This window comes from Cervus elaphus, chromosome 5 (genome assembly GCF_910594005.1).
Source record: "Cervus elaphus chromosome 5, mCerEla1.1, whole genome shotgun sequence".
Classification (NCBI taxonomy): domain Eukaryota; kingdom Metazoa; phylum Chordata; class Mammalia; order Artiodactyla; family Cervidae; genus Cervus; species Cervus elaphus.
The window spans coordinates 5,835,764-5,860,736 of record NC_057819.1 but is presented as its reverse complement, the minus strand read 5'-3'; the positions used below and the strand labels follow the sequence as shown (position 1 = coordinate 5,860,736).

Genomic DNA, 24,973 nt, shown 5'->3' with positions numbered 1-24,973 from the left:
ACAAAAGAGACCCCTCTTGTTGGACCCCCACCCCCCACCACCAACATCCTACCCAGAAACAGATGAATCGAGAAAGATTTCCAGAGTGAGGGCTTCTGGGGAAACCCAAGAGAAGGCATAGATCATCACAGATTACATACATCCCTTCTTTCATCTCACCTTCACGTTACCCCCCAGGACAACCAGGGAGACATGGGGAAATTGAGGTCCTCAGAGCTGGAAGTTCCTTCCGAGGTTGCATACATATCACACCTGCCTTTTACAGCTGATCCTGAAGTGTCCGTCTGGGTATCAGCTTTATCTGACAACGAGAGAGGCAAGTGACCACGTGACCTGGAGGCTCTTGGGCAGAGAAGAATACACTAAGAAATGGAATGTGTTCTGGGGCTGTCTGATGGAGGACTCGAGGGTCTCTTGCCTCCTCTGAAAGCCCCCTCCTGACCATGCTAATTCTATCCCTTCCAAAAAGGATCTGAGAACTCCCCAGGTCCCACACAAGAGCCAGGGTTGGAAAGATGAATCGGTCAGGGTTACACAAGGCTTTGCCTGTTGCTAAATTTACAACTGCAATGTGAACCTCAGGACAAAGTAAAAACACTTGGGGGGAAAACTGGGGCCAAAGGGAGAACTTCAGACACCTCTCCAGGCCCTCTGAGTCCAGCAGAGCGAGGCACTTCCCAGTTGGGCCCGGAGAGAGGCTCTCGAAGGCAGCCTTGCAAACAGTAGGAGAGTTACCAGCCTGCCCAGCCTGAAGAGCTTTGCAAGCCTGCCCTGGTCACCGGAGCTGCTGTCTGCTCTCTGGCTCCTGCCTGGAGGGCCTTGTTCCTGATTCCAAAAAGGAAGGAGAGAGAGAGAGAGAAAGACCCTCTTTACTGGCCCTTGAAGCAAATATTTTTTGGTAAAAGGAACATCTCTCCCTACAAACATCTCCACACGAATGAAGATATTAAGTTCATGAGTACTGATATAAAATGTTCGGAGCAAGCACAAATCCATACCTTACAAATATCTACTAGGTTTGACCTAGTAGATGAGTGGACCTACTCATCATGAACATACATTTCACATGCAATGTTCATAAATACATTAAAAAAAAAGGATGTGCCCGTGTGTGTCTTGCTTATGTGTGTACAGACACTTGCCCCCGTGGCAACATGAACGTTCAAAGGTGATAAGCACAACATATGTGCTCACATAAGATTTTGGACCCAATTTGCTGCACACACACACACACACACACACTCTCTCTCTCTCTCTCTTTCCATCAACATCATAGGTAATTCATATAGAGCTAACTGTGTACCAAATGGGCTTTCCTGGTGGCTCAGTCAGTAAAGAATCTGCCTGCAATGCAGGAGATGCAGGTTCAGTCCCTGGGTCCAGAAGATCCCCTAGAGAAGGGAGTGGCTACCCACTCTAGTTTTCTTGCCTGGAGAATTCCATGGAGAGAGGAGCCTGGCAGGCTATAGTCCATGGGGTCACAAAGATTCAGACACCCCTAAGAGCAGCTAACACTTTCACTTTCACATGGACCAAATACCGTTCCCCACAGCATGCCCGTGTTCTTTGCGGCCCCATGGGCTGTAGCCTGCCAGGCCTGCCCTACCTAAACAAGGGCTCCTATGGGCATGGCCCCCCACACGGAGAAAGGGCGGCCCCAGCCCCCAGCCCTTGGCACTGCCGGGGTCTCATCGGCTCCCAGTAAGACACGGCAGGGGGCTCCGGGGGCAGCTCTGCAGGTGGGGAGGGAAGTCCTCTATGCCCGGGGTCCCCAACCCCCAGGCCGCCGACCGGTACGCTACATACCGCCGCATCAACACGCTGGTGTGAGGCTGTCATTTCTCTGACAGGGAAACAAAGGCACGAGCCTCAGAGTCGCCCGCCCAGGGTGCCAGAGCCAAGTAAACAAGGATGCTGGCAGGTCTAGCATCTCCAGCTCCAGCCAGCCCCGAGGGCCCATGCCCGTTCCTGCTCCCAGCCCCCCGCCCTGGGTTCCAACCCCAGACAGTGCCATTTTCTTCCTGCTACCCAGATGGTGCCTTCTCTTTGTCTTGAGGGGTTTTCTCCCTTCCCTTTTCTTTTTTTTCCCTCCGCTTTCTTTTCCACCTCCCCCCCTCCCCAGTTCAAAGGATGAAGGAGCAACTCCCAGGATGGCATCTGAAAACAAAAGTGGCTGCTGTCACCCAGAGCTGGGGGATATGGAAATGAGCTGATGGGTATGCAAATGAGGCTCCTGGGTGATTTGCATAGAGGCAGCCGGGGCGGGGCCGAGGTGGAGCAGGTGGGAGAGGCTGTGGGAAGACCTCCTGGGGGCCCTTCCCCCAGGTACCAGGCTTCTCCAGGCCCACCTCCCCGCCGGGAAGGTCTCCCTCAATGCCCGGCCTCTGCAGCGCGAGATACCTGGACAGCTGTTGGGGTTTAATCGTTTCTCTTTGGGTAAATGAAATTAAATTTCTGTTTGCTATCTCATGATGCAAACACATGGCTGGTTGAATTTTTTTTTTTTTTAATCAAGTTTGGAGTGCAAGTTTGGGATGATTTAACAAGATATTCTTGGATGGAAGAAGGAAAGTGAAAGGAAGGAGGGAAGGAGGAAAGAATAAAGGTAATGGATGGATGGATGGATAATGAGTGGATGGATAATGGGTAGACAGATGGATTGATGGATGGATAGGTATGGATGGATGGAAGAAGGAAAGTGAAAGGAAGGAGGGAGGCAGGAAGGAATAAAGGTAACGGATGCATGGATGGATAATGAGTGGATAGATGGATGGATGGATATGGATGGATGGGTGGATAATAGGTGGACAGATGGATGGATGGGTGTATAAATACAGATGGATGGATGATGAATGGATGGGTAGATGATGGATGGAAGAATGAAATGATGGAAGGATAGGTAGGTGGAGAAAAAGAAAGAAAAGAGGAAAGAAGGAAAAGGGATTGGAAGGTATACGGTCAGCTTGGGCCGCCATGACAAAATACTATAGACTGGGTGGCTTGAACAACAGAAATGTATTTTCTCATCACTCTGGAAGCTAGAAGTCTCAGATCAAGGTTCCAGCCAATTTAGCGTCCAGCGAGGCCTTGGTTTATACCCTTCTCCTCACTATGCCCTCAGAGGACCTTTCCTCTGTGCATACAGGGGCAGGGAGAGCTCTCTGGGCTCTCGTCTTAGAAGGACTCCAATCCTATTGAATCAGGCCCCATCCTCATGATCTCGTTTAATCTTATTACTTCCTTGCTGTGCTGTGCTTAGGCACTCAGTCCTGTCTGACTCTTTGCAACCCGATGGACTGCAGCCTGCCAAGGCTCCTCTGTCCATGGGGATTCTCCTGGCAAGAATACTGGAGTGAGTTGCCACGCCCTCCTCTAGGGGATCTTCTCAACCCAGGGATCGAACCCAGGTCTCCCACATGGCAGGCAGATTCTTTCCCATCTGAGCCCCCAGGGAAGCCCTGTGTTACTTCCTTAGAGGCCCCATCTCCAAATACAGCCACACTGGAGCTTAGAGCTTCAGTGTATGGATTTGGGGGGATACAAGCGTTCAGTCCACAGGTAGATGGGTGATGGGTGGGTGGGTGGATGGAGAAGCTTCACATCCTTCCCTGATATTCCTCCAATTATCCAACAAGCCCTCCTGAAGCATCTGCACTGAGCTCCAGTCCAGGTCCTGGAAACACAGGAGGAGGCTTATTTTCAAGGTCACGTGCAGGGAGGGAGTAGGGACAGTCCAGGCTGCCTTCGCCTCCGGCCAGCATGAAGAAGGCTTGCGGGTGGCCAGAAGGCAGCTGCTCCACGTCTCACTCCCTCCCCCACCCACGAGTGGAGGGACGCCCGTTCCCTCCTCTGTCTCTGTCTCCGTCTCCGCCCAGCCCTCGCGCCATCAATCCCCCGCCAGCCGTGGGTCCGCGCAGGCGTGCCGTGCCCTGCCCTCCCCTGCCCCTGGACGTGCCCCCTGGAGAGCTACACTTCGGGGTGGATTTACTGCCCGGCCATCTCCACGGGGCTCTTCCAGTGGATCTCCCAGTGATTTAAAGTCTTGTTCGTATTCTATCAATAAACGAAGTTCTTGGGCCCACATTTTGATGTAAGCACTCCTGAGCCTCTGGAAGGTGGAAAAAAAAAAAAAAAAAACTCCTCACGAAAATGCAATGTCTCGTCGAACAGGATTCTATGACTTACAGTTCTCTCCTCTTCGCTGCACTTGAATATTAAATGTTGTATTAATAGCTCACTCTTAATTATCCATGAGTAATGTACTACAGCTCAGAAATTAATGAAGGCAAAGACCCAAGCGAGACTATTTCCCACTCCTCTGGGGGCTGCAGGGCTGATGGGAGTGGGGGGTAGATTTGCATAAGGTTTGTATGAGCCACTGTGGGTCTGGCGGTCCTGGCTGGGAGGTTGATAGGAAGACGTGAGATGCAATGTGGGGGACTGCCGTGAATAGACCCAGCCCCTTCCCAGCACTTTCCAAAGAGAGAACTCACTTCTCTCACTCCCACCTCCTAGCTCGTGCCCATTTGATCCCCTTGCCAGGAATGCCCAACCCACACACCTCTATGGACAGAGGACAGAAACTATCTCAATAGCTACCATCCCAGGTGATGCTAGTGGTAAAGAACCAGCCTGCAAATGCAGGAGACTTAAGAGACGCAGGTTGGGAAGATCCCTTGGAGGACGGCATGGCAACCCACTCCAGTATTCTTGCCTGGAGAATCCCATGGACAGAAGATGCTAGGGGGCTACAGTCCATGGGGTCGCAGAGTCAGACACATACACAAGGACAATTCATTTCAGACACACATACAAATATATTTATATCTGTAGCACGCATGTACAAATGCAAATGTCCATGCACACACACACATTTACTACCATTACAAAGTTCAGGAGCTTCCCTGGGGGTCCAGTGGTTAAGACTTCACCTTTCAATGCAGGGGGCGAGAGTTCAATCCCTGGTAGAGAAGTTAGGGTCTCACATGCCTGGAGACCAAAAAACCAAAACATAAAACAGAAGCAATATTGTAAAAATTCAACTAGAAAGACTTTAAAATTGATCCACATCAAAAAAAAAAATCTTTTTTAAAGAAAGTTCGGAAAACATATGGTAAATATATATGTCTCAATGCTATTCTCTCAAATCATCCCACCCTCACCTTCTGTCATACAGTCCAAAAGTCAGAAAACAATCGACAAAAAGTTCAACTTAGATTTACCATAGGACCAAGCAATTCCTCAATTGGGCATCCACCCAAGGGAAATGAAAACACATGAACATAGAAAAATGTACATGAATGTTGAAGGCAGCACTACTCATAATAGTCATAAGGTAGAAATAAGCCATATGTCCTTCACTGAAGGAATACGAAACTATGTGTGATGTGGATTCATAGGATGGAATATTATTCAGCCACAAACAGGAAGGATGTACTGATGCGTGCGCCAATTTGGATGAGCCGTGAAAATCTCATGCTGAGTGAAAGTAACCACTCACAGAAGACCATGTTGCATGGTTTCATTTATAGGAAATATCCAGAAGGGGTGAACCTATAGAGACTAAGTCGATGAGCGGTTGCCGGGGGTTGGGGGAGGAAAGAATGAAGGGAGTAGGGAGAGCTAGCGGTACAGTTTCTTTTTGGTTTTTTTTGGTTTTTTTTTTTATTTTTTTATTTTTATTTTTTTTTTCCAGTGGGTTTTGTCATACATTGATATGACTCAGCCATGGATTTACATGTATTCCCAATCCCGATCCCCCCTCCCACCTCCCTCTCCACCTGATTCCTTTCTTTTTGAAGTGATGAAAATGTTCTGAAGTTCACTGTGGCGGTGACTGCATCCTTCTCGATCACACCAAGTGTTACTCGCTAAGTCGTGTCTGACTCTACGCTACCCCATAGACTGTAGCCCGCCAGGCTCCTCTGTCCATCGAATTCTCCAGGTGAGAACACTGGGGTGGGTTGCTGTTCCTTTCTCCAGGGGATCTTCCCGACCCAGAGATTGAACCCAGGTCTCCTTGCAAGTGGACTCTTTACCGTCTGAGCCACCAGGGAAATGAACATACCAGAAGCCGTTGAATTGTGCACTTCAAATGGGTGAACTGCGTGGTTTGTGAGTTATATCTCAGTAAAGAAATTACAATAAAAACCCACACATTGGGTCTTGCCTGATGGTTCGGTGGTTAAGAATCCACCGCGCAATGCAGGGGACCTGGGTTCGATCCCTGGTGGTGGAACTGGGATCCTACATGCCACAGAGCAACCAAGTCTGTGCAGCACAACTAGAGAGTCCACAATGAAAGACCCCCCATGACACGACTAAGACTCAACACAGCCAAATAAACAGCACTAATTGTAAAAACTCACGTATTTATGTCCTGTCCCACCTAGGACTTTGCATATGCCATTCCCCCTGGTGGAAACACCCTTTCCCATCTCCCTTCCTCTGACCAGTAGTGATATCCCCTGGGGGCTGAAAAGCAGAGCCTTGGGTAGGGCACGTGGGGTCTGCAGAGACCTGTCGTGATGACCAGCTGCTGGGCTGTGTGATGTCCTGGGCGAGTGACCTCGCAGCCCCGAGGTCTGCTGAGTCTGAGTGTGGGGAGCATGCATGAGCTGGTGAGAAGAAGGCTCACGGACCAGGCTCTGGCCTCCCCTGGGTGCCCAGTGAGCAGTGGTCCTCAGGCCACCTCCTGCTTGGTGCTGAGGTCACAGGGTCGCTGGGAGTCCAAGCAAAGCAGGATACGGCCAGCCTGGCTCTGGGTGATGCCCAGGAGTGGGGGTGACACAGGGCCTTGCAAGCGGGCAGGGCATTGGCTTGGCCAAGGAAGGGATTTGCTGTTCCCAACTCCCTGCAGTGGGGGCAGGCGGTCTCCCACCCCCACAAGTGCACGGGGCCCTTGGCCTGTGGCCCAGCTGATGGACCCACCTACGGGGCACACGCCCCACCCCAAGGATGCCAGAAAGGAGGGCGCGGGGGAGGGTCCTTGCATCAGGAGGCCGGCAGACTGCCAGCCACAGCCCCATGGCAGCCAAGGACCTTTCAGAACGTGGATCCGGTCACGTCCCTCCCCTACTGAAACCCTCTGCTCACCTCTGACGGCAGCCTGCGTGTCCTAGCCGTGCCCAGCAATCTAACCCCACCTCCTCCCGCCCTTGTCCTTACCCAGCCGAGCCAGCCTCCAGGCCTTCACCCTTGCCAGTCCCTCCAACTTTCTCACTCCCTCCATTCCTCTGCCCCAGCTCAGGGGTCACCTCCCAGCGAGACCATCTCCTCCCGCACTCTCTCTTCTCCACCTGACCCTGTCTTCAGCGCCCATCCCTCCAATCATAAACTCCAATTGCTCAGGCCTCTGTCTGATAACTGGGGTTTTGCAGTCACCCTCGTAGAACAGAAGCTTTGGGAGAACAGAGACCGAGTCTGGTTCCGCCCTGATCCTGCAGGCCCAGCCCAGCGGCTGGCATACACCTGGTGCCCCCTAATGATTGTCCAATGAACGGGTGAGGCAGGCAGCCTGGGTCCCAGCCTCGGGGCTGCTCCTGATTTGCTGAGAGACATTGAACAAGTCATGCCTCCTCTCTAGATGACAGGCCCGGCCTTTATGAAGCCAAGGAATTCTCCTTTTTGATCAAAATTCTGAGTGGCCCCACAATATCAAAAGCAGCCAGAGACAATTGTTTGGGCTCAGAGTGGGGGGTCTGGGGCCCCAGGTGCCCAGTCCCTCCTTTGCCATCCTTCCCTACAGAACTGTGGGACTTCTCGAGCCCCAGAGATGGGTCGTGTCCATCGGAGATCCCCACACTTGGAATATTCCAGTGCCGAGTTAAGAACCACAGGGACTTCAGTCGATATGACGTAAAACTAGCACAGTACCAGATTGTACATCCAGGATGAGGCCAACCATGTAAAGAGAAGTATGGAGCGCAAAATACACCCAAATGCCACCATTGATTATTCTGACGGTAGAAATACGGGGGTAGCAGTTTCTGTTCCTTCATACTTTGATCATTTTTTTCATTTTCCCATGATGAATAGTTCTTGGTTTATCAGAGATAAAAGATTATTTAAAGGAAAAACTCCAAAACATCATCTGAGAATGCAGAGCTAGATAATGTCTCAAGGTTCCTCCAGGTATAGAAAAGGCAGTGAGGAGCTTGGGAAAAAAAAGAGTGAGGGAGGCAGAAGGGACTCTTGTCTTTTTCAAAACAGATGAAACACAGATGGGGGAATTTCAGGGAGGATGACAACGTGGTGGAACAGACATCAGTACATCATGCTCCTTGATTATTTCTCATTCGAGGTCTGCAGAACTCTCCCCTCATCTTGCCCATGGGCTTTCCTAGTTTCATTCATTCATCCATTCACTCATTTTCTCCCTTAACTCACATGCATTGAGCACCTCCTGACCTTAATGTTGCCATCTGAGAAATGGGTATATTCCTAGCACCCACCTCTATGGTTCACTGTGAGAACTAAAGATCCAGACAGCTGCCTGGTACCTGGCACTGAAGAAACTCGAAATAAATGTGTTACTGTGAAGAAGACAAAAGAGAGAGACATAGCTTCACTATCAGGAACAAATCTAGACAACATTTTGGTTTACTTCCTTCCAGATATGTTTTCTCTGCACAGATTTATAGAGATATAAAATGAAGTTGTACAACAATTGGAATCATGTGATAGTTCTTTTCTGTCATTGGATCCTTTTTTCACTTAACAACCTGGAGGTTATCGTGTCAATACATTCTCTTTGGAAGCTGATTTCCACCGCTGAACAACATTTCAGGATGCAGCCATACCATAATGCATTCAAGCAATACTAGTCAAATTAGTCAACAGTAAGAAATAGTAAATAAGCAGCGAATAAGCAACCATGATTTCTTTTGTGTTCATCTCTTAGTTTGTTTCTACCTGTTCAGTATAAACAATGGGATACTTGTTGATAAATCTTTGTCTACAAGAAAGAAATGCTTTAGGATTTCCAAAGATACAAATCCTCAAAGCTGAGACTACAAATAAGCTTTCCTGAGTGTTGTCCCCAGGATATGCTAACAGAGAAGGCGACCAATCTGTTGGGTCATATTTTAGGTAGCAAGTGTTATGCTTTGCATCTGACCAGTCATTGAGTCTCCATAATAATCTGAGAGGGTACTCTTACCTCCATTTTCCCCATTTTAGGGCTTCCCTAGTTGCTCAGATGGTAAAGAATCTGCCTGCAATGCAGGAAACCCAGGTTCAACCCCTGGGTCAGGAAGATGCCCTGGAGAGGGAAATGGCAACACACTCCAGTATTCTTGCCTGAGAAATCCTATGGACAGAGGGGCCTGGCAGATAATAGTCCACGGGGTCACAAAGAGTTGGACATGACTGAATGACTAACACCCCCATTTTCCAGATTAGGAAAGTGAGGCCCACAAGATTATAATATCACCTTGCACTTATAAAGACTGTTCATGTTTAGTTACGTTATTAATGGGTGTGCAAAATATTAGCTAACTGCTCCCCTGACAGTTATATGTGATAAAGCCTCTTTGCCCCCACTGTTACCCATTGCCAATGTTGGGTATCATGATTTGTGTCAGTCAGCTATCGCTGTGTAACAAACCACCACAAAACTCAATGGCTTAAAACAGTAAGCATTTCGTACTGCTCCTGTCCCTACAGGTCAGGTAGGCGGTTCTGCCAGGCCCACTTCTGCACTATGGGTTGGCTCTATTAGCTTTGACTGGGCACTCTTATATGTCTGGAGCTTGGTTCTGCTCCTCATGGTCCCTCGTCCTCCGGGAGGCTAGCCCAGGCTTGTTCACGGCACAGCAGCAGGGTCCCAAGAGACCAAGCAGAAGTTGCAAGGCCTCTTGAGGCCTGGGCTCAGCTTGGGCACTGCCTCATGTCTGCCACATCCTATTGGCCCAAACAAGTCACGTGGCCGAGTCTGGTTCAGAGGGTGAGGCATAGACTCTGTCTCTTGATGGGAAGAACTGCAAAGCTCATTGCCAAGGGGATAGATACAGGGAGGGCCGGAGAATTGAGAATATTTTTGCAACCAATTTAATCATATTTTTTAATCATTTAAATTTTTTAATTTCTACGAATTTTGTAACTTAAAAATTTTTTATTTTAAGGTGTATTTTTGGATCACCTACTACTGTGATGACCTTTTTTTTTTTCCCTTCCCATCTGCTTATTGAGGGGAGATTGATTCCTTGCACCCAAACACTAGTCTTTACATCCACCTTGGCTGGCCCACGGTCCCCTTGGAAGTCCTGCTCGTGCCCCTTCTGGAAACCAGCTGTCATCCCCACACATCAGCTCCTCCTTCCCATAATGAATAGCCCAGGAGCCCGCAGGAGAGAGAGCCCTGCCCGCCCCCTGCCCGCACTACCCCCTGGGCAAGCCCCGTGATGACACCATCCATCACTGTCACCCTCAGAGGCTGGATGCCCCGGGCCGGGCCAAGGAGGGGAGGAAATGCTGCCCACAGCTCAGTGGAGCCCTTAATGATTACGTCAAGTGGCAAGCCATCTATTAGTCTCCTTAGCGGCCAAAAAAAATAAGACCCGAGAAGCCGGCAAGAACATTGGGGGACTGCGGTTTAATTTTTTATGACGGCGTCAAGCCTCAGACACGGAGGGGGATACGGGCCTTACTGGTCGGGGGTAGCGGGCAGGAGTTCTGGGCTCTACGCCTGTCTCTGCCAATAGACGTGGGCACTGAGAGTTCCTGTGTATCCTGTCTGAGGTCTCAGAGCGCCTAGGTCAGGTCTGTGTCCCTGTTAACAGCCTCCGTGAGGAGCACTGCCTCCAACACATTTATGGAGTTTGGCAGCTAAAAATCAGCTGAGTGGACACAGGTGGGGAAAAATAGAGAATGCTCCGGGGACTCCCTGGAGCCTCACTTTTTCTCATCTGTGAAATGGGCGTGATCAGGGTCTGCTTTAGGCATGTGTGGTCTCTGTGGTGAGAAGGGCTCCACACCGGCGTTCACATTTTGCTGACATTGTCTCAAAATTCATTACAATTTTATCTTAGAACCTGTGTTTTGAAAGTGAAGTCCAATGAGACAGTAGAGGGTAGGCATGAGCAAAAGAAAAGGAAGATTTTATATTTTAGTTGTCTATGGGGACAACTCATGCTGTTTGAACAAGGAGCCCTGCATTTAAAAAAAAAATATTTATTTATTTCTCTGGCTACTTTGGTACATGAGTTTTCTCTCTTTGCTGCTGTGTGAGGACTTCGTTGCTCCATGGCATGTGGGATCTTAGTTTCCCAACTAGGGATCGAACTTGTGTCCCCTGCATTGAAAGTCAGATTCTTAACCACTAGACCACCAGGGAATTCCAAGCCCTGCATTTTTGTTTTCCACTGAGCCCTGCAAATTATTTAGCTGGCCCTGGGCATGATGATCTCTCCCAGGCTTCTCTTGTACCTACAAGCCTCGCTGCACCAGGCAAGGCCCCTACCTCCCCCTTCCTCATTTGGTTTGGCTCCTCACCTCCATCGGGACCTGTATCATTCCAGACAATGCCCCCTCTTCTCTGGCTACATCCAGACCAGAACCAAGTCCTTCCATGCCGCCCCCTGCTCTAGCTCATCACTGCCCCTGCTCTGATCTAGTCCCCCAGTATGGTACCCCTGGATTGTTTCCACCTGACCACACCCATCCCCACATACTCACCCCCCAGGGACAAGTCAAACCCCCTAGACCCTTCCCTGGCTCCCCAGGCTCCCAAACCAGGCCCACCACCTCCCACTCTGGGCTTTAGACATTCCCCTCAAACCACCGGCTGGCAGTTGCCAAGTTCCACGTCTTTTACTCCCCACATGCTCTCAACAGCTCATGTTTTATTGAGCATCTACTGTGTACCAGGTCTTGTGGATTAGCTAAGCACCCTACATGGATTATCTCGTTGTCTTCTGAGGATATAAGCACCATGATATCTTCAACTTACAGGTGGGGAAACGGAGGCACAGAGCAGTTCTTCCACGTGCTCCAGCTCACATAGCAAGTGGCAGAACCAGGATTTGACCCCATACATCAGCTCCAGCACCCACTCCCTTAACCATCATAGAACTCCTCCCCGGTACCTTAGTACAAGTCAAGCCTTCCTCTGGAACTGCCCTTCCTGAAAGACTTAACCTGCCCAACAATATTTGCCAAAACGGTGAGTAAATAAATGATTCTGCCCCTTGTTTGCTGTGTAGCTTTGGGTAAGTCACTGACCATCTCTGGACTTCCATCTCCTCTCACATCCAAAGAGGGTGAGCTCAGAACCCCTCACTGAGCAAAGCAAAGCCTCAGATTCACTGAGATTGGTCGCAGCTGCTTGGGAGGAAGCTAGACAGAGATACCGCCTCCTGGGGCCGAGGTTATATCTGGGCCATGACTAAGCGTGCCCAGCCCTGTCCCATCTGTCTGTCCCTGTCCATCACCGCGGGGAGGGGTGGAGGGTGGCATCCCTGAGCTCCAGCCCTGCAGGACACCTCCTCCCAAGAGGGTAGAGCCAGGTGGTCCAGGCTGCCGGCTTCTCAGCCATCCCACCGCACGACCACAGCCCCTCCAGGGCTCATGTCCATCCTTCCTGGGCAGGAAGGGCCAGGAGGAGCTCTGGACTGGTCCCAGCTCACCCTCTGCCAGGACCTTGAGAAAATCCTCAGTGCGACCAGGGAGCAGGTATCATTGTGCCGCTCATCCCGCTAGCCGATGCCAGGTTCTCAGCCAATGCTGTGTGTGTTACCTCCCTGAACTCCGCACCACCCCCACCAACCCAACCTTGGGATGTGCGTGCTCATATCAGACCCATTTCACAGAGGGGGCAAACTGAGACGTGCAGAGGGGTTGGGACCATTCCGAGGTTAGACAGAGGCTGTGGCTGGAACCACTGGGCTTTCCTGCCCACCTTGTGCAGACACTGGCGGGAGAGAGGGGATCCAGGGCAGACGCAGCACCCATCACCCTCAGAAGGCTTCTAGAAGCCAGTGCACTCATGCAAGGGACCCCGTCACCCCTCCTCACCAAGGCAAAGGGCCTGCCTCGACCCAGGCCCTTGTAGGTGGAGACAAATGGGTGCCCTTCTCCCTGCCTGTCCAGCCATTGGCGAGCACCTGATTTCTTCCCCACTTCAAGGTTAAGCTGTGTGACCTTGGGCAAGTCACTCTGCCTCTCTGGGCTGCCCTTTTCACCTTCATCAACAGGCTTGCAGATGCAGTCAACCATGTGACTTGTCTAGATGGAGCCTCAACGCCACCTGTAGAGGTTGGTGGGTGATGATTCCCATTATCCAGATGTGGAAACTGAGGCTCAGAGAAAGGGAAGCTACTCGCCTGAGGTGAGGAAGTGCATTCAGGGAGCAGCAGAGGATGTGGGTGTCCACAGGGCCTAGGTGCTTCCTGCCCAGGGCTGAGGCCAGGGCCAGCCAGAAGGGCGGGACAGTAACCCTTTCCTGGCCGTGCTCCTCCCTCCCACCCTCCTCCCCCTGCCCCCTCTGAGGCCTCCAAACAAAGCTGCCTTTATCCAGAATGTAGCTGCATTCCTCAGTGACACGTGAGGACAAAGGCAGGGGCCACCGGCAGCGACAGGAAAGCCCTACCGCCCCAAACCAGTTTGCAGCCTTCCCACGCCCTGCCCCCACCCGCGGGGCCTCCCCAGGGGCCTCCAGCCTAGCCCGGGGAGGTCTGGGAGGAAGCCTGACCAGGGCCTCGGGCCTCGCCTGTCCCCACTGGGGCCGCGCTGGTCATCCTGGCGAGGGGCTGGGCGCACGCAGCCGAGGCCTGGGTCCCTCCACAGGTCTCCTCCCCGCTGGCCACTGTTGCCCTGTTTGTAAAATGGGGGTGGATGTCTGGGAGGGCTCAGTGAGATGACGCCTACGGGAAAGAGGACTATTGCTGTTATTACTGATTTCCCATCTCCGCTCACTTCTAAGCTGGTTTCCGTCCACTCTCAGAGCTTTGCATATCCATTCCCTCCTGCCCTTCCGCCCTCCCAAACTTCACTCCCGCAGGCGTTTCCCTAGACACCCTCTCCTCCAGGCAGCCTGCCCTGACAGCCCCCACTCTTGGCTGGTTTAGGGGCCCCCTGTGGGCTCCCACGTGCCCTGTACATCCCCAACACAGCCCCCAGTGCCCTGAATTATCGTCTCTCTGGACCTACTGTCACCCCCAGCAGGCTCTCAAGGGCAAAAGCACAACCACTTTGTTCCCTGTTCAATTCCCAGAACCTGGCACGGGCCTGGCCCAGCTCTGTCAGTGTTTGTGAGGTAGATCGGGTGTGGTTGGATGGATGGATAAGTGGATGGGTGAATGGATGGACAGATGGATGGATGGATGGATGGATGGATGGATGAACGGAGGGGGGATGGATGGATGAATGAAAGGGTAGATGAATGGATGAGTGGTTGGGTGGATGGATGGATTGATGGATGGAGAGATGGATGCATGTGTGGGTGGATGAGTGGATAGATGGAAGGATGGATGGACAGATGGATGAATGGATGGACAGATGGATAGATGGATGGATGGATGGGTGGATGGGTGAATAGGTGGGTGGATGGATGGATGGGTGGGTGGTGGATGAGTGGATGGGTGCATGGGTGGATGGATGGATGGATGGATGGACAGATGGATGGATGGAGGGATGGAGGGGGGATGGATGGATGGGTGAATGGGTAGATGGATGGATGAGTGGATGGGTGGTTAGATGGATGGGTAGATGGATGGATCAATAGATCAATGGGCAGATGGATGGGTGGGTGGATGAGTGGAGGTGGATGGGTGGATGGATGGATGGATGGATGGAAGGACGGATGGATAGATGGATGGATGAATGGATAAATGGATGGATGAATGGATGGGTGGATAGATGAATGGACAGATGGATGGGTGGGTGGGTGGATGGGTAGATGGGTGAATAGGTGGATGGATGGATGGATGGATGGATGGATGGATGGATGGATGGATGGATGGATGAGTGGATTAAGTAATAGGTGATTGCAGGACCCTATTTCCTGAGAAGGAAGGAAGACAGTAAAGCAGTGGTTTGAGTCCTGTGGGTGGGAAGGGAAGGGCAGGGCTGGTCACCTCTCCAATCCACCAGAAGGTTGTCAGGGGAGGTCTCTGAAGCAGAACTAGCTCCCCAATCCCACCCTATCTCCATTTTTGCCTCACCGATGGCAGATTCTGAGGCCAAAGTGTTTCCATGAAAATAAGAAGTGCAATAATCTCTCCCCTTACACCCTCGACCCTGGCCCAGCTCTCCCAGGAGAATGAGCTCCCCTCGGACAGCCAGAGCCCTCCAACCAGATCCTCACAGTTTGGGACTCAGACATAGCTGACTAACAATTCACTCACCTCATTTCCACGTTCTTTTCTGGAGTACCTTCTATATATTAGACAAGATAGAAAGATAGAACTGAGTCCAGTTTTCCCAAGAACTCACAACCTGGACCCGCAGCTCGAGAATGGGCCTTTGAGATGATCTGGTCAGATCAGAGAGGGACAGATATTCACCCAAGGTCACACAGCAGAGTACAGCAAAGTGAGAAAGAGGACCCAGGTTCTAGACTCCTAACCCCATGCTCCCTTCTCTACAGCACAGGTCCAGGTGGGGAGAAGTCTGAGTGACAGAGACCAGGAGAGATGGAGATGGATCAGGGATGAGAGGAAGAGGTTCTAAGCCCCTGCTGCGTGCCAGGCCAGTGCCAGATATTTCTCTCTCATCCAGGATGTTGAGACCTCTCCCAGCCACCCCTGGAGGCTGATTTTATCATCCCCATTTAGTAGATAAGGAATCTGAGGTGCTATGGCAGGAGTGGGACTGGGATTCAATCCCAAGTCTGCTGAATTTCAGAGCCTGGTCTTTTAACAACAAAAGGATGCCCATGGAGAACAAAGACGCTGGCGTTGCAAGCACCTGGCCTGTAGTAGGTTCTTAATACACGGTGGTTAGAGGAAGGAAGGGAGGAGAAAGGGTGAGACGGCTGCCCACGAGTTGTTCACAGTGGAGGGTGGATGGAAGGACCTTCACGCGGACAAGTCCAGGGCTGCCTCAATGCAGGAGCGCGGGGTGGCCCCCTGGGCTTCCCGAGTGACCACCTGTGAGTGTGAGCAGCCCCGCCTGGGGGTCACCGTCCCCCAAGCAGCACCCCCAGCCCCGGGACAACCTTCCGCCTGCCTCCAGCTTGGATGGGCGGCTCCAGGGAGGCCCCCCGGGGCCTTTCAGCTGGACATAAAGGCTGTGTCTAAAAACAAATAAACGACTTCCGGGGCAGAGGGCAGGGAAGCGGTTCCAGTGGGGTGTTTGGGCAGCACGTCGGCCATTCAGTCAGACCCGCTGGGCTGTGAGGGAAACGGCGGAGAATCAATCATGGGCCGTGTGTGTTTGCTAAAGGACGTGTGTGGCTGTGACAGCAGCAGGAGCCCCCGGGGAGGCCCCCCGGGGACACGTGTCCACCACCTGGGCTCCCATGTCCGCTCAGCCCCAGAGGCCACAGCTGCTTAAATACAGATTCCCGGTCCCCGGACTACAGCCTTGCAACTGAATTGCCAGAGATGGGGCCCAGGACTTGGCAGTTTTCCTCGAGGGTCTCCCAGGCACTTCTGGTAAGCAGCCAGGTTTAGGAGCCCCATTTGAGTCCATCAGCAGTAGTTGGGACCACCCCATCTCCAGCCATGTTTGGGCTACCATGAGAGTCCCTCGGACAGCCAGGAGATCAAACCAGTCAAATCTAAGGGAAATCAGTCCTGAAGATTCACTGGGAGGACTGATGCTGAAGCTCCAGTACATTGGCCACCTGATGTGAAGAACCGACTCATTGGAAAAGACCCTGGTGCTGGGAAAGATTGAAGGTGGGAGGAGAAGGGAACGACAGAGGATGAGATGGTTGGATGGCATCACTGACCCAATGGACATGAGTTTGAGTAAACTCCAGGAGTTGGTGATGGACAGGGAGGCCTGGCGTGCTGCAGTCCATGGGGTCGCAAAGAGTCAGACACTACTGAGCGACTGAAGAACAACAATGGGGTCAGAAAGCAATGTCGGGGCCGAGGAGAAGCCGATCGGCTGGAGAAGCTGCCCCCTCCCCGCCTCTACTCTGAAGCCATGAGCACGCTGCCTGCACCTGGGCTTCCACCTTGCAGAAGTACGGCCACCGCCTTCATTCCAACCAATCCCTCCCCCTAGACCTGGCCATCAACCATCCTTTTCTGAGCCCTGGCCCCCACCCCTGTCCACTGCCACAAAAAGACACCCACAGGACCAAGCCACCCACTGCACAGATAGGGAGATGGGCAGGGAAGGGAGTACTGGCCCAGAACTGCCCAGAAAGTCTATGGCAGCCCTTACGACCTGGATCATGGGTGGTTTTCTCTCTCAAAGGCAGCCTGGAACCCCAGACTCTCAAAGGGCATCCATTTTATTCGAGTCCATGCCCCTCCCCTACAGATGATGTTACAGATGATGACTACAGATGACAACCCAAAACCCAGAAAAATAAGATGACCTGCCTGGAATCACATTAGGACCACCACTGAGATTTTTCTGACACAACCCTGGTGCTCTGGATGGTGCAGGGGGTGTTGGGATTATAAATGAAGAATTGGTTAATCAAGAGTTAAGTCCTTCATATGCTCGGCCTTGCATCCTATGTACATTTAACTGATTTTAGTTCAGTTTGGTTAAGGTCAACTTACCAACACACATTGGCTGCCCTTCCTCCCAAGGCGGGGTAGGTTTATAAGATGAGGGATTTCCCACACCCCTGGCTTTGAGGTGTGTCTTCCATATGCCATGACCTCACCTCCAGTCCCACACATCCCTCTGGGTGTGAGCACCAATGACTCCGGCTCTCTGTGACCCTCACAAACTTCTTCTTTATGTGGAGTCTGAACGAGAAAAAGCGTGATCTGTCTTCACATGGGAGGAAAAACTAGCCATGCTGGATTTATTGAGAGATGGCAATGGGCTCTAACATGATGGCTTCCCAAGGAACTTTCAAGGGCGTTGAAACTATACGTGATTTTCCCCTGGCACACTTGTCCTCTACATAAGATGCAATCCCATTGGCTCACTGGCAATGAGAAAAGAAACAAGAGAATTCGCTTTTTTTTTTTTTTCATCTCTACCAAGGTATAACCTACACAGAAATGCACACATTGCAGGCATACAGCCCAACAAAGTTTCACCTGGTGGACATTCTCAGATAACCAGCCCCCCTCACACCTCCTCCCAGTCACTGTCCCCCTAGGGTAAGCACTTTCCTGACTTATCTCATCATAGATTACTTTTACCTATTTCTGTACTTTATGTATAAATGGAATCATACAGCATGCATTCTTCTTGGTTGAGCTTCTTTTGCTCTGCATGGTATCTGAGGTCTCTCTACATCCTGTGTTCAGTTCAGTTCAGTCGCTCAGTCATGTCTGACTCTTTGTGATCCATGAACTGCAGCACGCCAGGCCTACCTGTCCATCACCAACTCCCAGAGTCCACCCAAATCCATGTCCATCGAGTCGGTGATGCCATCTAACCATCTCATCCTCCATCGTCCCCTTCTCCTCCCTCCCTCAATCTTTCCCAGCATCAGGGTCTTTTCAGATGAGTCAGCTCTTTGCATCAGGTGGCCAAAGTATTGGAGTTTCAGCTTCAGCATCAGTCCTTCCAATGAATATCCTGCGTAGCAGTAGTTCATTTTCCATACTGTATGTTATTCCCTTGTGTGACTGTTCCTCATGTATATTACTTTTGAGGATGTATCAATTAGCTATTGCTGTGTAACAAAGCATCCCAAAGCTTAGTGTCTTAAAACAACAGCCACCTAATTAGCAAACGCTTCTGTTAATTGATTTGGACTGGAATCTGCTGGGTTGTTCTTCTGGGCTAGGCTGGGCTGATCTCAGCTGGGCTCACTCACGTGTTCATGTACGTGTCTGCCATCTGCAGCTGGGGCTGGCAGGTCTAGGATGATGTCAGCTGGGAAAGAATATCTCTGCCCCACCCATCTCTCATCCTCGAAACCACTAGCCTGGACTTCTCACATGGTGACCACAGAACAAGGAGAAACGTGTAGGGCCCCTGGAATTCTGGGCTGGAAAGAAACACATATTCTGCCACATACTACTAGCCACAGCATATAACTAGACCAGCCCCAACTCAGAGGGAGAAGAACAGACTCTGCCTCTTAATGAAATGGGCTGCCAAGAACTGAAGCTGTTTTTGCAGTCTACTAAAACAGGCATTTGGTCATTTTCAGTTTTCAGCCGAGATAAATAATTCCATTGTGAACATTCTGTGCTTGTCTTCTGATGACCGCAGGACTCATCCCGAGTGGTGACGTTCCTAGGGGCGAAGTTGTTGGGTTATGGAGAGAGCTTTCACTCAGCCAGTGTAACTATTTGTCCAGACGAACAGAAGCTGCTATGAGATTTATCTTTAGGAAATCCCTTAAAGGGGCATGTGCGCATTCTGAAGCCCCTCCCACCTCCAGACAAGCCCCTTCCTCATGCGAGAACTGCCCTGTTACCCTCTGGACTGGATTGACTAGTGCCCCTTCCTCAAAATGCAGGTCCACCCAGAACCTCAGAATGCAGCTCTACTTCGAAATAGAGTCTTTGCATGTGTAACCAAGTTAAGCTAAGGTGCTTATTTGGTGATTAGTGTCCTAAGAGACAGGGGGTTGTTTTTTGGAAAAAGAGGCAGAGACACACCAAGGGAATGCCTGATGACGAAGGAAGCAGAGATTGGAGGGATGGATCTATAAGCCAAGAAACAACAAGGGTGCCAGCAAGCGTCAGAAGCTAGAAGAAACAAGGAAGGATCTCCCCCTAGAGCTTTCAGAGGGAGCACAGCCCCATGGGCACCTTGATGTCAAACTTCTAGCCTCCAGAATTATAAGAGAATAAATTTCTGTTGTTTGACACTCTCCAATTTGGGGTACTCAGCTACAGCATCCTTGGGAAACGAATATACATACCCTCCTCCCATCTTCTTCCTACTCTGTCTTCTGGTCCAGAGCAGGAACAAAGGGCAAGTTCCCTTTTGCCCCTTGCACTTGACCTTTTCATGCTGCTTGGTCCCCCGGGTCACCCGTGTAAGCACGTTACTCGGAAGATTTATCCCAAAGCACGCACAGGGCACGGGTCCCGTGCAAACACTTGCTGCTGGTTTGACGTGATTTACTCACAGATTACCCTCCGATGGGGTTGGGGGAGGGGAGCGCCCAGCCGATAAGCCTCTCTCATATATCAAAAAGGAAATCCTGAAGACGTCCCTATAAACGCAGCGGGGAGGAGAACCTGCCAACGCCATAAAGTGACGCGATGCGGTGGAGTCAGATGGGCCATCTGCTTCACTCTCCCATCCAGATGCGAGCAGCAGAGTGGCTCACTTCCAAGACTCCATGCATACCCCAGACACCCCCTCTCCCCATCTTCTGTCTGCACCATCAGCAGTGGGGCAGCCCACAGGAGGGTCACAGCAGGGTATCGAGAGGATCTGAATTACAAAGCCAAGCGTCTTCAAACCTCGGCTGTGCCACGACAGTGCCATGAGTCCTGGGCTTGAGCCACGCCTTCTCTGAGTTTCCGCCATCCTGTCCACAAAATAGGAGCCCTCCCCAAGATTACAGAGCAGAGGGGAAACTTGAAGGAGAAAGTGGCCACCCACCCCTCCTCTCCACTCCTCACTGCTAGATGGTATGACCAGGACTCCTGGTTGCAAGGGACAGAAACTCAACTCATGGTAACTTAAGAAACAAGCAAATGAGAATCTGTTTTCTCACTCATATCTGAAAATTTTCTGAAACTACACCTTCAGGTATGGCTAGATCCAGGGTTTCAACAATGCCAACAAGAACCTTCCTCTCTCTCTCTTTTTTCTTTTCTTTTTTCTTTATTTTCCAGTTTTATTAAGACATCATTGACATATAATGTTGTGTAAGTTGCTGTCTGTCTCTCAAGTCAACTTTCCTCTTGATTGACTTTGTTCTCAGGCCAACTCCCCTTGGGGTAGCTAAGCCAATCCAGCAGAAGAGAGGAAGATCTCGCCATATGCCCTGGACTGACATGAGAAAATTCTGATTAGCAACAAGGATATGACGAGGTGGGAACAAATTCCCAGACTCATGTAACGAGATATTTGTGAGATATTCGCCATTGCTTTTTTTCACCCTAGTCAATCTTTGCATCCTCTCAAAAGACAACACGTTTGTCTACAGGCCCATGACTTCTGCTTACTAGACAAGGTCCCCATTGTCCTCCACGGGGTACCATCTAATGTCACTCTGCCCCCAGCCCAGTTCCTGCCCTTTCTTCCGGGATGACAATAACCACTTTTGCCTCAACACTCTTCCAAACTCTCAACTGGGAATTTTGTGCCCTGGGTCCTTCAAGGCTTAGCCTATTGAAGCTCAAAAGCCGGGTTCTAGTAACTTAAGACAGACTTTTGAAATCAAAAAGCCACAGACTTGGGCTTCCCTGGTGTCTCAGTGGTTAAGAATCTGCCTGCCAATGAAGGAGACACAGGTTCGATCCCTTATCTGGGAAGATCCCACAAGCCGCAGAGCAACTAAGCCCATGGGCCACAACTACTAAGCCTGTGCTCTGCAACAAGAGAAGCCACAACGAGAAGCCCGTGCATTGCAAGTAGAGAGTATCCCCCACTCTCCACAGCTAAAGGAAAGCCCATGCAGCAATGGAGACCCAGAACAGCTAAAAAAAATTTTTTTTTTAATTTTTAAGCCACAAAATTAACTCTTTTATTTTTCTTTGCTGTTACATCCACTATTTAGGCAGAAAATACATAATGCCCTGTGGCAGCCTGAAATAGAGGAAGGATGGGTGGGGAGCAAGGGAGACATTGGTTAAAGTATTGAAGCATCACCCTGATAGTTCCCACACAGAGCTGGCACTCACCCTGGGCCACACTGCCTGCCCACCATCTGCTCTCAGGGAGGAGACCCCACCCCACCCCAGCTCATCTGAGTCTCTCTGCCCTCCAGTCAATGGAAATACCTCTTCCTCCATGATGCCCTTCTTGGTTTGCCCAAATAAGAATGGTTCCTCTACTTCCTTCCTTCTCTTGAGAGTCCCTTGGACTACAAGGAGATAAAACCTAAAAGAAATCATCCCTGAATATTCATTGGAAGGACTGTTGCTGAAGCTGAATCTCCAATACGTTGGCCACCTGATGCAAAGAGCTGACTCACTGGAAAAGAATCTGATGGGAAAGACTGAAGGCAAAAGGAGAAGCAGGCAGCAGAGGATGAGATGATTAGATAGAATCATCAATTCAATGGACATGAATTTGAGCAAACTCCAGGAGTTAGTGGAGGACGAGGGAGCCTGGTGTGCTGTAGTCCATGTGGTCGCAAAGAGTCACACACAACTTAGCAACTGAACTACAACAAACCATGTTTTAAGCAACCTGGCATTTACAGATTAGTTTTATAGCATGATGATAACATGCCATGTGAGATCTAAATGTGTCTCACTTCTAAAAGACCCTGAGCTACTTGCCAGCAAGGGCCTGTTTTATTCTCTTTTCTGTCCCTGACACCTGGAACTCAGGAGCCACCCTGTTTCCATAAGACAGAAGGGAGTGACTTCCTTATTTACACCCAGAGCCACCAAGTGAAAGTGAAAGTCCCAGGAAGCAATCTAAGGAAAGACTTGGAACCATCAGAACCGTGCAGAGATGCAATCGCCTGCCTCATTAAGGGGTGAGCTCCCTGTCACTGGAGGCAGACAAGCAAAGCCAACTTGACAGAGACATTTGAAAGAGTATTCAAGTTTCAGATGGGCAGTTGGTTACCTAGAATCTGAGTCAGAGAACTGAACAGCTGAATGAATGAATGATCTTTCATGTACCTTTCAGTTCAAGATCTGATATAAAATTCCAAGTCCTGCATGTCCAGGGAGTCTGTCTGTCCCATTTCGTCACACTGCCAGAATGACAGAAAGCCAGGGCTCCAAGGTGTAATGGGGCAGACCAAGGGACAGACGGAGCTTCTGGGGTCTCTGGACCCCAGGTCAAAGTAACCCCAGAGACCTGGGCTTCCCCACGAGGTGCTTACAGAAGCAGCTCTCACCCCTGCAGAACAAAAGGAAATTGAACCCATTGGCTGGGGGTGACCCCATACTGGGCTCCACCTGGAATCTGGCAGGCCTGGAAGTTTGGAGGCAGCCCTGGGGTTCCTCCAGGGCCCCCAGAGAAGTTTAGCCCCTAAGGCACCAGGAAGCTTTGAGCGCCTTCCCTGTGCTGGTTTCTTTCTCCAGGAGTCAGTCCAGAGAAGTGTCTGGGCGAGAGCCTGGTACACAATAAGCATTAAATAAATGATTGCTGGCATTACCTTTGTCCCTCTTCATGGTGACTCCATGCATCTGCTCATCCCTCTAACATCTACTGCATGTCGCTGCATGATAATGAACAAGAGAGCCAGGTGGAGAGTTACAACAGACATCAACCTTGCCTGGGCGGAGCTTCCGGTCTGGACGCAACCCAGGAAAGACACCAAGAGATGCTGCCAAGCGGTATGTGCTATGTAGAAGGTGCCAGATCTACTGGCGAGAGCCCTGGGGGCTTGACCTGGCCTGTGGAGGGGAAAGATCTTCTGCCTCGGTCTCTCTGATTTCTCAGTCTGTCCTGGGGTGCACTTGAAGAGGGGACGTTCCCCTGCATGGACCCTGCATCCTGGCGGATGGATGTCCAGAACCAGCCTGAAGCTGGCAGTTCCAGCCTGTTTCAGCACCCATGGGCTGGTCCTCCTCGGCCCCTGGCTGCTGCAGCCACCCTGGAGTTGGGTAACTTGCTGAACTGGGAAAAGTCATCCCAGAGAGGTTCAGTGGCTGCAGGTCAGAGTGAAAAGCAAGGCTGGTCTTGGTGCTTCCTGGACCTATAGCCGAAGACAGAATTGCCCTTTCCTTGGGCCACCGGAGGAAGTGTCACGGCCCCCGTGTGTCTGGTTGGCCACTCCAAGAGCTGAATTTCTTCCTCGTGTACCTCTTTGCACACTGCCATGTGGCTGCCTCGGCTGGTTGGGGCCCTGGGTTCCCTGAAACCTCTCTCTATTTGCTGGTGCTCTGCGAAGATTTCTGCATGATTGGTTGACTGTGACATTGCCCTTGACTTTGTAAGGGCCTTAGAATGAATGAGGGGCAGGCACCTGAAAGGGCTGGTCTGAGGGCTGAGAAGGGAGAATCTTGTAAAGCTGACATTCTTGGAAACCCCAGAAGGAAACCCCATGGAAGAGGCCAAAAGTGGCAAATCAGGACTTCCCTGGCGGTCCCATGGTTAAGACTCAGAGTTTCCAAGGCAGGGTCATGGGTTCGACTTCTGGTCAGGGAATCCCCCATGCCATGCGGCATAGCCAAAAAATAAAAACGTTTTTTAAAAAAGATTTTTTTTTTAAGTGACAAATCTCTCACCTCCATCAGCTGCTTACTGGATTAAAAGTGGGCTGGCTATGTGTTGAACTGTGAGAAGCAAAAGCTAAGTGGATGCATATAAAATCCTGAAAAAGGGCCATCAGTGACTTGGCCTAAACATGGTCCACTCACGGATTTAATAACACAGTTTAGCTCTCAGGGAATAAAATCCCCACTTTTGTATAACATACGAGTTTATTGCTCAGTTTTCACTCATTTGAATTTCATATCATGCATGCTCATCTGTAGCATGAAATTGGGGGATTGGAGGGAGGCATGTCCTCAGCACAGAGCCTCCCCAGGCTTGCTCTAGGGCTGCCAAGAGCCCAGGGACCCCAAAGGACTGGGAGGAGCTGGAATCCCGACAAGGGCCCAGCCATCGGCTCCCGGCTCACCAAATCTGGAGGCCCTGAGTCCACCCCCAGGAATAGAGGCCAGTCAACCTCGCCCTCCCGTCTGCAGGCAGCCCCAGGAGCAGGTGATGTGGCCGTCTGTCCTTCCATGAGCCCCCGAGGAATGAGAGAAGGAGTGGAAAGCGTGTAAGGAGCCCGTGCGTCTTC

General features: G+C 50.9%; 1 long non-coding RNA gene across 2 annotated transcripts in view; it reads right to left on the bottom strand.

Moving 5' to 3' along the window:
* LOC122693722 overlaps positions 1–24,973 on the bottom strand; it is a 63,501-nt gene that overhangs the window by 7,810 nt on the left and 30,718 nt on the right. For both annotated transcript variants that reach the window (XR_006340986.1, XR_006340987.1), the window contains one exon: positions 160–301. This is a non-coding gene — a long non-coding RNA (uncharacterized LOC122693722). The remainder of the gene's footprint in view (positions 1–159; positions 302–24,973) is intronic.